This window comes from Mustelus asterias, chromosome 24 (genome assembly GCF_964213995.1).
Source record: "Mustelus asterias chromosome 24, sMusAst1.hap1.1, whole genome shotgun sequence".
Lineage (NCBI taxonomy): Eukaryota > Metazoa > Chordata > Chondrichthyes > Carcharhiniformes > Triakidae > Mustelus > Mustelus asterias.
In genome coordinates, this window is record NC_135824.1 from 12,586,826 (window position 1) to 12,601,787 (window position 14,962).

Sequence of the window (14,962 nt, forward strand, 5' to 3'; positions counted from 1 at the left end):
GAACCAAGCTGTTTGAGATTTGAAAAACAAATTTCAGAGATGGCATAATGGTACCAGGAGGATATAACAATCCTCAATTCCACAGTTGTTTAAGTTTAATTATTAGCATCACAAGTCGGCTTACATTAACACTACAATGAAGTTACTGTGGAAATCCCCTCGTTGCCACACTCCAGCACCTGTTCGGGGACACTGAGGGAGAATTTAGCATGGCCAGTGCACCTAAGGGGCACATCTTTCCGATTGTGGGAGGAAATTTGAGCACCCGGAGGAAACCCATGTAGACACGAGGAAAATGTGCAGACTCCGCACAATCAGTGACCCAAGGCCGGAATTGAACCCGGATCCTTGGCGTTGTGAGGCAGCAGTGCTAACCAGTGTGCCACCGTGCCACCCCAAGGTGAAGCAAGTGATCTTCACAAAGAAAATCAAAACCTCTTGAAAGGCCGTGACGTAGTGCAAGAATCCCTCAGGACAATATTTGTTCCACTGGCGAATTATGAAAAGATGCAAAATTAATTTGACATCACTCTGAATGAACTGATGAGCCAGTTGGCAGAGGAGACTCAGAAATGCTCTACATTCCAAGAGAAAGCAAAAGGCTATATGATACAAACTGAAGAGCTGAAGAAGCCGTTGAATGGCAAAGAGGAGGCATTGAAAGGAAAAGCTGTCGAACCTTCCAAGATGCAAGCAGACAATGAAGACATGAGTAGCACAATTACAGAACTGAAACAAGTTAAGACTTGGCTGGAGGCAGGCCAGGCCAACAGTGAAACCAAAGCTAAGGACAAGGACAAAGTTCTGCTGAAGAAAGAGAAGAATAAGATCTGAAAATGATCATCCGACATTGATATGCAAGATGGCAAAGCTGAGCTGATGGTGTTCTCACGTGAGATGATGGCATCCGTGTCGATGATCTGGCATGTCTTGCAGAGGTTGCTGTGGCAGGGTTGTGTGGTGTTGTGGTCACTGTTCTCCTGAAGGCTGGGTAGTTTGCTGCGTACAATGGTCTGTTTGAGGTTGCGCGGTTGTTTGAAGGCAAGTAGCGGGGGTGTAGGGATGGCCTTGGCGAGATGTTCATCTTCATTGATGACATGTTGAAGGCTCCGGAGAAGATGTTGTAGCTTCTCCGCTCTGGGGAAGTACTGGATGAGAAGGGTATTCTGTCCGCCGTATCCCGTGTTTGTCTTCTGAGGAGGTCGGTGCGGTTTTTCACTGTGGCGCGTCGGAACTGTCGATCGTATTTCCATGCTGGGATTGCAGAGTTGCCTAGAGGCTCCAGAAAGTTGAGGGCCAAGGTTGGGCATTGTCCCCTGGCAAGACTTCACCCTTAAGGTGGGCGAGAGGGGATAGCAAGTAAAGATTATACTCAAATAGTTATAACCTGTTGGAAGGGAGGAAAGCTTTGAGAAGAAAGAGATTATGTGTCTGCAAACCATTGTCATGAAAAGGTGCTCGGCAGAGCAAGAATAAATATGGGACTGGAAAATAGCAGTGCTCACAGTGTGGTCACGTGACAATAAACTCAGAGAGAACATGCTGAAAGCCACCTGCATTGAGACAGCACCAAGCATGTCAATAACAGATTTGTAGATAAAGAAAGCTTAACAATAAACTGTTTATGTTTAAACATACAAGTGTCTTGCGGATAGCGATGAGCATTGTCGGGCAATACAGCAGGATATAGGTAGGCTGGAAAATTGGGCAGAGATGTGGCAGATGGAATTTAATCCAGATAAATGCAAAGTGATGCATTTTGGAAGAAATAATGTAAGGAGGAGTTATACAATAAATGGCAGAGCCATCAAGAGTATAGAAACACAGAGGGACCTAGGTGTGCAAGTCCACAAATCCTTGAAGGTGGCAACACAGGTGGAGAAGGTGGTGAAGAAGGCATATGGTATGCTTGCCTTTATAGGACGGGGTATAGAGTATAAAAGCTGGAGTCTGATGATGCAGCTGTATAGAACGCTGGTTAGGCCACATTTGGAATACTGCGTCGAGTTCTGGTCGCCGCACTACCAGAAGGACGTGCAGAGAAGGTTTACCAGGATGTTGCCTGGTATGGAGGGTCTTAGCTATGAGGAGAGATTGGGTAAACTGGGGTTGTTCTCCCTGGAAAGATGGAGAATGAGGGGAGATCTAATAGAGGTGTACAAGATTATGAAGGGGATAGATAGGGTGAATGGTGGGAAGCTTTTTCCCAGGTCGGAGGTGATGATCACGAGGGGTCACGGGCTCAAGGTGAGAGGGGCGAAGTATAACTCAGATATTAGAGGGATGTTTTTTACACAGAGAGTGGTGGGGGCCTGGAATGCGCTGCCAAGTAGGGTGGTGGAGGCAGGCACGCTGACATCGTTTAAGACTTACCTGGATAGTCACATGAGCAGCCTGGGAATGGAGGGATACAAACGATTGGTCTAGTTGGACCAAGGAGCGGCACAGGCTTGGAGGGCCGAAGGGCCTGTTTCCTGTGTTGTACTGTTCTTTGTTGTTTTTGTTGTTTATCTCAGAATTTAGACATCAAGCAAACCCACAGCACAACATGGTACCCCACGATGACATTGTAATATATTAGGGCGTAACTCCAATTCTGCCGCTGGGCGTGAGACGCCACTGACTAAAGTCCATCCCTAGTGCCAGAAATATAGAACACACACACGTGCACACACACACACACATGCACACACACACACATACACACATGCACATATGCACACACCTCTATACATGCACGTGTACATGCACACACGCACATGCACACATGTACATGCCCACGTACATGCACAGATACACACACACAAATCCCCAAATACGCACATACAAGCATGCACACACACACACCTATGACATGCACACGCACACACATATATGCACACACACGCACCAACGTACACACACATACACACATATGCACACACCTCTATGCATGCACGTGTACATGCACACATGCACATGCACACATGTACATGCCCACGTACATGCACAGACACACACATACAAATCCCCATACACGCACATACAAGCATGCATTCACACACACACACACCCATGACATGCACACGCACACACATATATGCACACACCCACCCAAATGCACACACACGCATAGACACACACACATGTGCACACAACCCCCACACACATAGGCATACACACATGTACACTTTATACACACACACGCGCGCTCCCTGGTTAACTAATTAATTATGTTTGGAGAGAGTTTTGGGCGATTTGTTAATGTTACAATGATTAAAAGATTAACCTGTTTCACTGGATCACTGAGCTTACCTTGAACATTTTCTTTTGTTCATTTATGGGATGTGGGTGTCGCCGTCTGGGCCAGTATTTGCTGCCTATGCAAAGTTGTCCTTGTGATGGTGGTTTGTTGATTGCTCAGTGAAGATCATGTCAGGTAAAGGGGAAGGTGGTAAGGCGCTGGGCAAAGTGGCTCCGCAAAGTGTTCCGCGACAACATCCTGGGCATCACCAAGCTGGCCATTCGCCACCTGGCTCTCCATGGGGGTGTCAAGCACATCTCCAGGCTGCTTTATAAGGAGGTCCGCGGGACCCAGAAGGTTTTCCTGGAAAATGTTACCAGGGACTCGGTGAGCTACACCGAACATGACAAGCACAAAATGGTGATGGCCAGGGATGTGCTTCCCAGAACACCAGGAGAGAGAGAGAGAAAGAGAGTCACTTCTTTTCAGCTCGATGCCCCTTCTAAAACTAAAGCTCTGCCAGCCAAACAAAAGAAAAACCTTGAATCCACTATGAAAAAAAACTATTCAAAACACATGACCTGCCATGAATCTGCCTCCTAACAATGCAGAGTCATAAAAGATCCTAAAGTAAAAATAAACAAACCTCATTTAAGTAGCAATTAAAGGACTTCTAGAGACAACCCAGTGCCATAATGTAAAAACAACTGACAAGGTCTGCGGAGAAAGTGATTTAAAAAAAACATCTCATAAAGGTACACTAAGGTCACAAATGTTTGTGGTCGGGATACAAAGCAAGCTGTTTTGTCCTGGATGGTGTTGAGCTTCTTAAGTGTCATTGGAGTTGCACTCACCCAGGCAATTGGAGAGTATTCTATCACACCCTAACTTCTGCCTTCTAGATTGTGGACAGGCTTTGGGGAGTCAGGAGGTGAATTACTCGCTGCAGGATTTCTAGCCTCTGATCTGCTCATGTAGCCGTAGTATTTATATGGCTCATCCAGTTCAATGTGTGCTCAATGCTAACCTCCAGGACGTTGATAGTGGGGGATTCAGCGATGGTAATGCCATTGAATTTCATGAGGAAAGGAAGGTCATTGATGAAGCAGCTGAAGATGGTTGGGCCAAGGACATTACCGCAAGGAACTCACGCAGTGATGTTCTGGAGCTAAGATGATTGATCTTCCACCATCACAATCATCTTCCTTTGTGCCAGGTATGGATACAACCTTTGGAATTCCTCCCCTCCTCTTCATTCTCGTTGACTCCAGCTTGGCTCAGGCTCTTTGATGCCACACTCAGTCAAATGCTGCCTCGATGTTAAGGGCAGCCACTCTCACCTTCCCTCTGGAATTCAGCTCTTTTGTGTTTGAATCCAGGCTGTAATGAGGTCAGGAGCTGAGTGACCCTGTGGAACCTAAACTGAGCATCAGTGAGCAGGTTATTGCGAAGTAAGTGCCACTTGATAGCATTGTTAATGGCCCCATTCATTTCACTGATGCTTGAGAGTAGGCTGACAGGGTGGTAATTAGTTGGCTTGGGTTTTCCTGTTTCTTGTGTACATGACATACTTGGGCAATTTTCCACAATGCTGGATAGACGCCAGTGTTGTAGCTATACTCGAACAGCTCGGTTAGGGGAGCGGCGAGATCTGAAGCATGGACTTATGGGCTGTACTGGTTCAGGCCAAAGCAGAAGCACAATGGGAGGGTGTAAATATTTCAGTAGGCTTTTCTGTGTTTGGCTTTGGGCCATCATTTCCCCTGTGCCAGGCAAAAACTGGCGTGGCAACTTTTGCATGATACTGCTATGAACCCTTTGTTATCTAAACAATGACTTGGCTAAACTTCAGTTCCCATGACAATGAAATGATATTTTCTAAGTACTTCCTCAAAGTTAAACATCCACAGGAACATAGGAACAGGAGTAAACTATCCTCAAGCTTTCTCTACCATTCAATTCGATCATAATGCATCTGCACCCCAACTCTATTTGCGGACCTATGTCACTTAATACTCTTCCCGAACGGAAATCTATCAATCTCAGGGAAGAAGGTTCCAATTATCCCAACATCCACAGCGCTTAGGCAAAATTTTAGATTTCCACTGCGCTTTGTGTGGAAAAATTATTTCCCTAATTTCCCGCCTAAATGGTGCTATTTTTAAGACTCTGGATGGAAATTACCGGGGAAGTGTCATTTCTGGAGTGGAAACTGGCGCAATTCCCACTGACGCTGGTGGTGCGATCTGGAACACATTCTTGACGCACTTTGAAAAACGGTTTTGTTCCTCGTGGTAAAAAAACGCGCCTGAGGCGCAAAGCATCTGATTTCTCCGTCCTGGGGATCATCTGAGCACTTTAATCAAATGGGCGCTGCATTTAAATGGCTCCACGGCACTCCCTCTCATTCGAGCCAGGAGGATGGCAGCTAGACCAGCTCCCAGGTCTTCAGAGGGGGCCCCCACTAGACTATTGGATGTGGTGGGGGAGAGGCTGGCAACGATCTACCCTTGGGTTGGAAGGAGGTCCCTTAGCAAGGTGACGAATGTTGCCTTGGAGGTGGTGGCAGCCAGATAAAGAGGACAGGGGTCCAATGTCAGAAACAAATGAGTTACGTTCTACAAACTGCAAGGGTGCATGCCCCATCTCTCCTTGGCATTTGACCCTTTCTTCCCCCCTGGTATGTCACTGTAAAAAAGCTGCCACCTCACGTATTCCCAGCATGCGGTCTCCCAGTATCATCCTCAAAGCCCCCGGCACTCCTCATCAGAATCCCTTCCTGCCTAAGTGTGGTGCCCACACATGCCAATTGGCCTCCGCCTCCACCCTGCCAGGAATCTTGCTACAATATCCCCCTTTGCGGGAGAAGGTAGCCTATATCAGGCGTGGGAGAGGGAAGATGGGTGATGGGATGCCCAAGTTGAGGATCCTGATACCCTTTGAGTAAAGGGCCCTTGGAGCTGGCAAGGGTGGTTCAGGAATGGCCCTGCACTGACAGCAAGGTTGGCCTGCAATAGAGAAATGAGGAGCCACTGCTCCTTCATCCAGATGACCAGTATCAAGTGAGCGGAGTCGCCACTTCCGCCCTCGACAGCACCTCGGGGGAGATCTGCAAGGAGGACAGCAAAGATGTGTCACAGCTATTACCCGCACCATCCACCACCCCAGAGACAATCGCCTCAGTGCACAAACTTAGCAAACAGGCTTCTGGGTCACTATCTGGTGAGCACCACATTACTTCTGATGCACATCAGGTGGAGACAGGAATGTCCCAGGGAATGGGCAGTCGGAAATCTGCTGGAGCCCAGGTCACATCTGGGACACAACCAGGTGCCATATCTCTGGACATATTTACCCCTCCGTTACCAGAGATGCAAAGCGAGAGCCAGGAATACCAGGAGGAGTTGTCAGCGACATTCCTGCAACTATGGACCATGGGCCAAGTGCTGGCAGATGGGATTAGGTGGGAGTTCAGGTGTTTCTAATGTGTCGGTGTGGACTCAATGGGCAGAGGCGAGAGTAGGTTATTTTTTCTTTTCAGAACGTTTATTCCTGTATTTCCCCAGAGCAAAAACAATGCCAGGCAAGATGTTGGAATGCTCCTCTTGCAGGATGTGGGAGATCAGGGAGACCTCCGGTATCCCTGACGACAGCACCTGCAAAAGATGCATTCAGCTGCAGCTGCTAGCTAAGCGTGTTAGGGAACTGGAGAAGGAGCTTGATGACCTCCACCTAATTCGGGAGAATGAGACGTATATAGACAGTAGCTTTAGGGAGATAGTTACACCTAAGCAGCAGAGCACAGGAAATTGGGTTACTGTAAGGAGAGGAAATGGCAGTGTGAAAGGACAGGCAGAGCAGGGTTCCCCAGTGGACATACCCCTCCACAACAGGTATACTGAATTGGATACTGTTGTGGCAGATGCTTTACCTGGGACAAGCTGCGACAGCCGGAACTCTGATACTGAGTCTGGTTCTACAGCGCAAAAGAGGGGGAATGAAGAAGAGGAGAGCAGTACTGATAGGGGACTCGATGGTCAGAGGTACGGACCGGAGGTTCTGTGGTCGGGACAGAGACTCCCGCATGGTTTGTTGCCTCCCAGGTGCCAAGGTCAGCGATGTCTCTGATCGCGTGCACAGCGTTCTAAAGAGGGAAGGTGATCAGCCAGATGTCATGGTACATGTCGGTACCAATGACGTGGGAAGGAAGAGTGAGGAGGTCCTAAAGAGTGAGTACAAAGAGCTTGGAAGGAAGTTAAAAAGCAGGACCCCGAGGGTAGTAATCTCAGGATTGCTACCTGAGCCACATGCCAGTGAGGGCAGGAGTAGGATGCTTGGGCGGATAAACACGTGGCTGAGGAACTGGTGCAGGGGGCAGGGTTTCCAATTCTTGGATCATTGGGACCTCTTCTGGGGCAGGTGGGACCTGTACAAGAGAGACAGGTTACACCTAAACTACAAGGGGACCAATATACTTGCAGGGAGATTTGCTAGTGTTATTGGGGAGCGTTTAAACTAGATTTGCAGGGGGGTGGGAACCAGAGTGCCAGAGCAGAGAGTGGAGCAGGGGTAAAAAGACAGGTTAATTCAAGCAAAATCACAAATGGAAGGGTAGAGTGTGGTGGAAATAATTTTTTGAGGTGTGTCTATTTCAATGCCAGGAGTATTGTAGGGAAGGCAGATGAGCTGAAGGCATGGATAGACACGTGGAAATATGACATTATAGCCATTAGTGAAACTTGGCTACAGGAGGGGCAGGACTGGCAGCTCAATGTTCCAGGGTTCCAATGTTTCAGGCGGGATAGAGGCAGAGGGATAAAAGGTGGGGGGGTGGCATTGTTGGTCAGGGAAAATGTTACAGCGGTACTCAGGCAGGATAGATTAGGGAGCTTGTCTACAGAGGCCCTATGGGTGGAGCTGAGAAACAGGAAAGGTATGACCACATTAATGGGCTTGTATTATAGACCACCCAATAGTCAGCGAGAACTGGAGGAGCAAATCAGTGGAGAGATAGCTGACAACTGCAAGAAACACAAAGTTGTGATAGTAGGGGATTTTAATTTTCCACATATAGATTGGGACTCGCATACTGTTAAAGGTTTAGACGGGGTAGAGTTTGTAAAATGTGTTCAGGAGAATTTTCTACATCAGTATATAGAGGTGCCAACTAGAGAGGATGCGATATTGGATCTCCTATTGGGAAATGAGTTAGGGCAGGTGATGGATGTGAGTGTGAGGGAACATTTTGGATCCAGTGATCATAATGCCATTAGGTTCAACCTGATCGTGGATAAGGATAGATCTGGTCCTCGGTTTGAAGTTCTGAACTGGAAAAAGGCCAAATTTGATTAAATGAGAAGGGATCTGGGAAGTGTGGATTGGCACAGGCTGTTCTCTGGTAAGGATGTAAATGGAAAGTGGGAGGCCTTCAAAGGAGAAATTTTGAGAGTGCAGAGTTTGTATGTTCCTGTCAGGATTAAAGGCAAAGTAAATAGGAATAAGGAACTTTGGTTCTCGAGGGAAATTGTAACACTGATTAAGAGGAAGAGAGAGTTGTATGAAATGTACAGGCAGCAAGGAACACATCAGATGCTCGAGGAGTATAAAAAGTGCAAGAAGCTACTTAAGAGGGAAATCAGGAGGGCTAAAAGAAGACATGAGGTTGCTTTGGCAGACAGAGTGAAGGAAAATCCAAAGAGCTTCTATAGGTATGTTAGGAGCAAAAGGATAGTGAGGGATAAAATTGGTCCTCTTGAAGACCAGAGTGGTACACTGTGTATGGAACCAAAAGAGATGGGGGAGATACTAAATGGTTTTTTTGTATCCGTATTTACTGAGGAAACGGGCATGGAGTCTACGGAAATAGGGCAAACTGGTAGGGAAGCCATGGAACCTTTACAGATTAAAGGGGAGGAGGTGCTCGCTGTCTTGAGGCAAATCAGAGTGGATAAATCCCCAGGACCGGACAGGGTATTCCCACGGACCTTGAGGGAAGCTAGTGTTGAACTTGCAGGGGCCCTGGCAGACATATTTAAAATGTCAGTATTCACGGGGGAGGTGCCGGATGATTGGAGGGTGGCTCATGTTGTTCCGTTGTTTAAAAAAGGTTCCAAAAGAAATCCAGGAAATTATCGGCCAGTAAGTTTGACGTCGGTGGTGGGCAAGTTATTGGAAGGTGTGATAAGGGATAGGATCTACAAATATTTGGATAGACAGGGACTTATTAGGGAGAGTCAACATGGCTTTGTGCGTGGTAGGTCATGTTTGACCAATCTATTAGAGTTTTTCGAGGAGGTTACCAGGAAAGTGCCCATGAGCACCCTGAGAGAGGATGAAGGGAATCCAGGTAGATGTTGTCTACCTGGATTTCAGCAAGGCCTTTGACAAGGTCCCTCATGGGAGGTTAGTTAGGAAGGTTCAGTCGCTAGGTATACATGGGGAGGTAGTAAATTGGATAAGACACTGGCTCAATGGAAGAAGCCAGAGAGTGGTTGTGGAGGATTGCTTCTCTGAGTGGAGGCCTGTGACTAGTGGTGTGCCGCAGGGATCGGTGTTGGGTCCATTGTTGTTTGTCATCTATATCAATGATCTGGATGATAATGTGGTAAATTGGATCATGATGTGGAGATGCCGGCGTTGGACTGGGGTAAACACAGTAAGAAGTTTAACAACACCAGGTTAAAGTCCAACAGGTTTATTTGGTAGCAAAAGCCACACAAGCTTTCGAGGCTCTGAGCCCCTTCTTCAGGTGAGTGGGAATTCTGTTCACAAACAGAAAGTTGGACTTTAACCTGGTGTTGTTAAACTTCTTACTGTAAATTGGATCAGCAAGTTTGCTGATGATACAAAGATTGGAGGTTTAGTGGACAGTGAGGAAGGTTTTCAAAGCTTGCAGAGGGATTTGGACCAACTAGAAAAATGGGCTGAAAAATGGCAAATGGAATTTAACGCAGACAAGTGTGAGATATTGCACTTTGGAAGGACAAACCAAAGAAGAACGTACAGGGTAAATGGTAGGACTCTGAAGAGTGCAGTTGAACAGAGGGATCTGGGAATACAGGTACAGAGTTCCCTAAAAGTGACGTCACAGGTGGATAGGGTCGTAAAGAGTGCCTTTGGTACATTGGCCTTTATAAATCGGAGTATCGAGTATAAAAGTTGGAGTATTATGGTAAGGTTATATAAGGCATTGGTGAGGCCGAATTTGGAGTATTGTGTACAGTTTTGGTCACCTAGTTACAGGAAGGATGTAAATAAGATTGAAAGAGTGCAGAGAAGGTTCACAAGGATGTTGCCGGGACTTGAGAAGCTGAGTTACAGAGAGAGATTGAATAGGTTGGGACTTTATTCTCTGGAGCGTAGAAGATTTAGGGGAGATTTGATAGAGGTGTATAAGATTTTGATGGGTATAGATAGAGTGAATGCAAGCAGGCTTTTTCCGCAGAGGCTAGGGGAGAAAAAAACCAGAGGGCATGGGTTAAGGGTGAAAGGAGAAAAGTTTAAAGGGAATATTAGGGGGGGCTTCTTCACGCAGAGAGTGGTGGGAGTGTGGAATGAGCTGCCGGATAAAGTGGTAAATGCGGGGTCACTTTTAACATTTAAGAAAAACTTGGACGGGTTCATGGATGAGAGGGGTGTGGAGGGATATAGTCCAAGTGCAGGTCAGTGGGACTAGGCATAAAATGGTTCGGCACAGACAAGAAGGGCCAAAAGGCCTGTTTCTGAGCTGTAATTTTCTATGGTTCTATGGGCCGAAAGGCCTCTTCTGCACTGTCTGATTCTATGATTCTATGATTCAATGACTGCAATGCTGAATGGAGGAGTCCTGGAGCCTTTGCAGGAGATGTTACGGTGATGCATGGCACCAGGTCAACACTGCAAGGTGGCAAGCACAGTGGAAAGCTTGGGGCAAGACATCAGAGCCATGACTAGTGAACTCCAACTCAGGGATCAGTCCCTGAGCACCATGGCTGAGGGCATCGTGACCATGGTGCAGACAGAGAGGGTTTCAACACTATGGTTCAGACACTGGCAGGCCTCTAGGACTGGCAGTGCCAGGTGACATTGAGGCTTCTGGAGCTCACTCCATCTGCCACACCATCCCATGGACTAGCCCAGGGGCCCATGAGCACCCTGAGGGAGGAGGAAGCGCTGGAACCCATCCCGGGGCCCTCCACCCAGGAGACTCTGGGAGTGACCAGCCCTTCTGACTCCCCTCTTCCTGACACTGACACTTCACAGGGGCAGCAGACAGAACAGGGTGATGCAGCAACATCAGTGCTGCTCAAACGTCCAGGTCCATGTCCTCCAGAGGACGTCGTTCAAGGGCATCTCGGGCATAAGCGTGTGGAAGGTAGCAGGCCACCACCACTTCTGGTGTGTTTCCTGGGAATACACTTGGATACAATGGGATGGCTCAAAAGATGAAGGAGTTTTAAGGGCACAGAGTGAGCATGGGTGAAATTGGACATCAGGTTCAAAATCAATTGTAACAAAAGCACAAGTCATCTTATTGAAACCAATTGCTGTTCATAAACTTAAGACCTCACTCGCTTTGACCTTTCTCCCACTAGGATAGGTCCTCATCCCATCAGGGCAGCACAGTGGCACAGTGGTTAGCACTGCTGCTTCACAGCGCCAGGGACCCGGTTTCAATTCTCGACTTGGGTCACTGTCTGTGTGGAGTTTGCATGTTCTCCCCGTGTCTGTGTGGGTTTCCTCCGGGTGCTCCGGTTTCCTCCCACAGCCCAAAGATGTGCGAGTTAGGTGGATTGGCCATGATAAATTGTCCATTAGTGTCAGGGGGATTAACACGGTAAATATATGGGGTTACGGGGATAGGGTGAGATTGTTGTTGGTGCAGGCTCAATGAGCCGAATCGCCTCCTTCTGCACTGTAGGGATTCTATGATTCTATGGACATAGCTTTTCCCACAGGCCCTCAATGTCAGGTGAATGGTAAGGCCTGCTCAAACCAAGACTAACATACATCCTGGAAGATCTCTATCATTAATCAGCGAACCCTCGACCTGGACCCATTTCACCCTCTGGAGCTTTGGGACTAAGCGATGCAGCCCCAACCCTCTCTCGCTCATGAGCTGGAGAGTCAGCATGCTAGCAGCAGACAGACAGGAGCCAGACATAAGCAAAAGCTGAGGAGCATCAGAGCTTTCCTCACTGCGAGTGGTTATCATCCTCCTGCATTGACAGGCTCAGCATGCACAAGGACAAGCCAGGCCCAGCACCCCTCATAGAAACTTACCCTGATGAGATTTTCTATCGTGGGCACCCTCCCCTGGTCACGGAGGAGGTCACAAAGGTCTGTAGTGGATTTGTAGAGCTGTCGGACAACATGATGGCGCCAGTGTGCAAAGCGGGAAGCAGTGAGGGTATCCCTGGTCCTCCTGTCAATGCAGATCCTTGCACCCGCCTGGTCTCCATCCCCCTGCTCTGCTTCAGCCTCTCTCTCCACTCCCTCCTAGACATCCTCCTCCTGGTCTTATTCATCGAGGATGCCACCCCACTGTTATGCCAAGTTATGGAGGGCACAGCAAACAACAGTGATGCGGAGGACCCTGTGGGGACTCTATTGAAGGGCTCCACCGGACACGTCAAGGCGGCAGAAGCACATCTTCAGCAGCTTGGTGCATTGCTCTATCACAGACCGGGTGGCACTGTGAGCCTCAACTGGACTCTGCCTCAACCTCAGGCCTCCGCACAGATACCATCAGCCAAGACCTCAGTGGGTATAAGAAATGAGGCCATCCCTGATCCTCAAAAATCCCAGGGATTTGAGACAGCCCAAGGACAAAAACATCATCCAAAAATGTGCGGGTTAGGTTGATTGGCCATGCTAAATTGACGCTAGTGTCAGGTTGATTAGCAGGGTAAATATGTGGGGGTTACGGAAATAGGGCCTGGGTGGGATTGTGGTCTGTGTGACTCAATGGGCCGAATGGCCTCCTTCTGCACTCTTGGGATTCTATGATTCCATCATGTGTGCTTCTTGCAAAACATGCACACATGTGGTGAACACACGTGAGCTGCACATTAGGGAAGTAGAATACCTTTCTATGATAGACAGGACTCCCTGGTGTCATGGGGCACTTAAAACCACGTGACTCCCATCAATGGCCCTCTGTGCCTTTGGCAGACCAGCAATGGAGACAAATCCCGCGGCCTTCTCATCCTGATGGGCCTGGTCCAGGTTGAGAATACTGTAGTCCGAGACCCTGGTATAGAGTGCATCTGTGACCCGCAAAATGCCACAAAGGTCACCTGCTGAGCCCTAGAACAATCGTGTGGCGCAAACGTTGAGAAGGGTACTCACTTCCTTTCTCCCTCTTGGAGGTCGTGGCACCTGGTTCCTGTTTTTAAAAAGCAGTGGTCATTCGTTTCCTGCTGTTGGATGGGAAGATTCAATCAGCTCTGAAGATTTGACTTTAACCTCACGAATAGATCACAGAACCCTACAGTGCAGAAGGGGACTATCTGGCCCATCGAGTCTGCACCGACAACAAACCACCCAGGCCCTACCCTTAACCCCATGTATTTTATCCTGGTTGTGCCCTGACAATAAGGGGTGATTTAGCATGGCCAATCCACCTAACCCGCACATCTTTAGACCATGGGAAGAAACCGGAACACCTGGAGGAAACCCACGCAGACTCGGGGAGAATGTGCCAACTTCACACAGTCACCCGAGGCCAGAATTGAACCCAGATCCCTGGCGCTGTGAGGCAGCAGTGCTAACCATTGTGCCACCGTGCCACCCATATATTCGAATTCATTCAAATCAGGTTCTCACCTTTACTGGGCGTGAATTTGACCTCTCGTGAAATTTTGTGGCCATGATGGGATTTGCGCTCGTGGTTAATGGACCCAAAGAATCGGGCCCTCTGTCTCCTCATTCTTGATTCTTCCACCAAAGGAAATTGTTTAAACCCCACTGATATAATTTTAAACATCTTAAACACATTTTCTACTGGCGTTAAAGAGGAAGAAACTGCAAATCCGACATAGGAACAGAAAATTCTAGAACTGTGAGATCTGATTAAAGCATCTACACCCAAAGTGAAATTATAAATTCTGATAATGGGCAGAGTTTTCCGACCGTTCATGCCAGCGGAATCTTCTGGTCACATCAACGGCGACCCCCCCCCCCCCCCCAATCCCCATCCCCCCTCAGCCCCTGCCACAGGTTCCCTGGTGCTGAATGTGTGAACAACTGGAAACTCCATTGACAGTAGCGGCACCAGAATATCCCATCCCACCCAATGGCAGGCCACCTTTGAGGCCACCAAACATGCCACGTGGAGAGCAGAAAATCACGCTGATGTCTTTTCCAGCCTTACAGCCCTTCAGGAGATTCTGTTTTCCTCCAGTTCTAGACTCTAGAAACTACAAAAGGTCGTGAACGTAGCCCAATCCATCACGCAAACCAGCCTCCCATCCATTGACTCTGTCTACACTTCCCATTGCCTTGGCAAACCAGCCAGCATAATTAAGGACCCCACGCACCCCAGACATTATCTCTTCCACCTTCTTCCATCATGAAAAAGATACAGAAGTCTGAGGTCACATACCAACCAACTCAAGATCAGCTTCTTCCCTGCTGCCATCAGGCTTATGAATGGACCTACCTTGCATTAAGTTGATCTTTCTCTACACCCTAGCTATGACTGTAACACTACATTCTGCACTCTCTCGTTTCCTTCTCTATGAACAGTAAGCTTTGTCT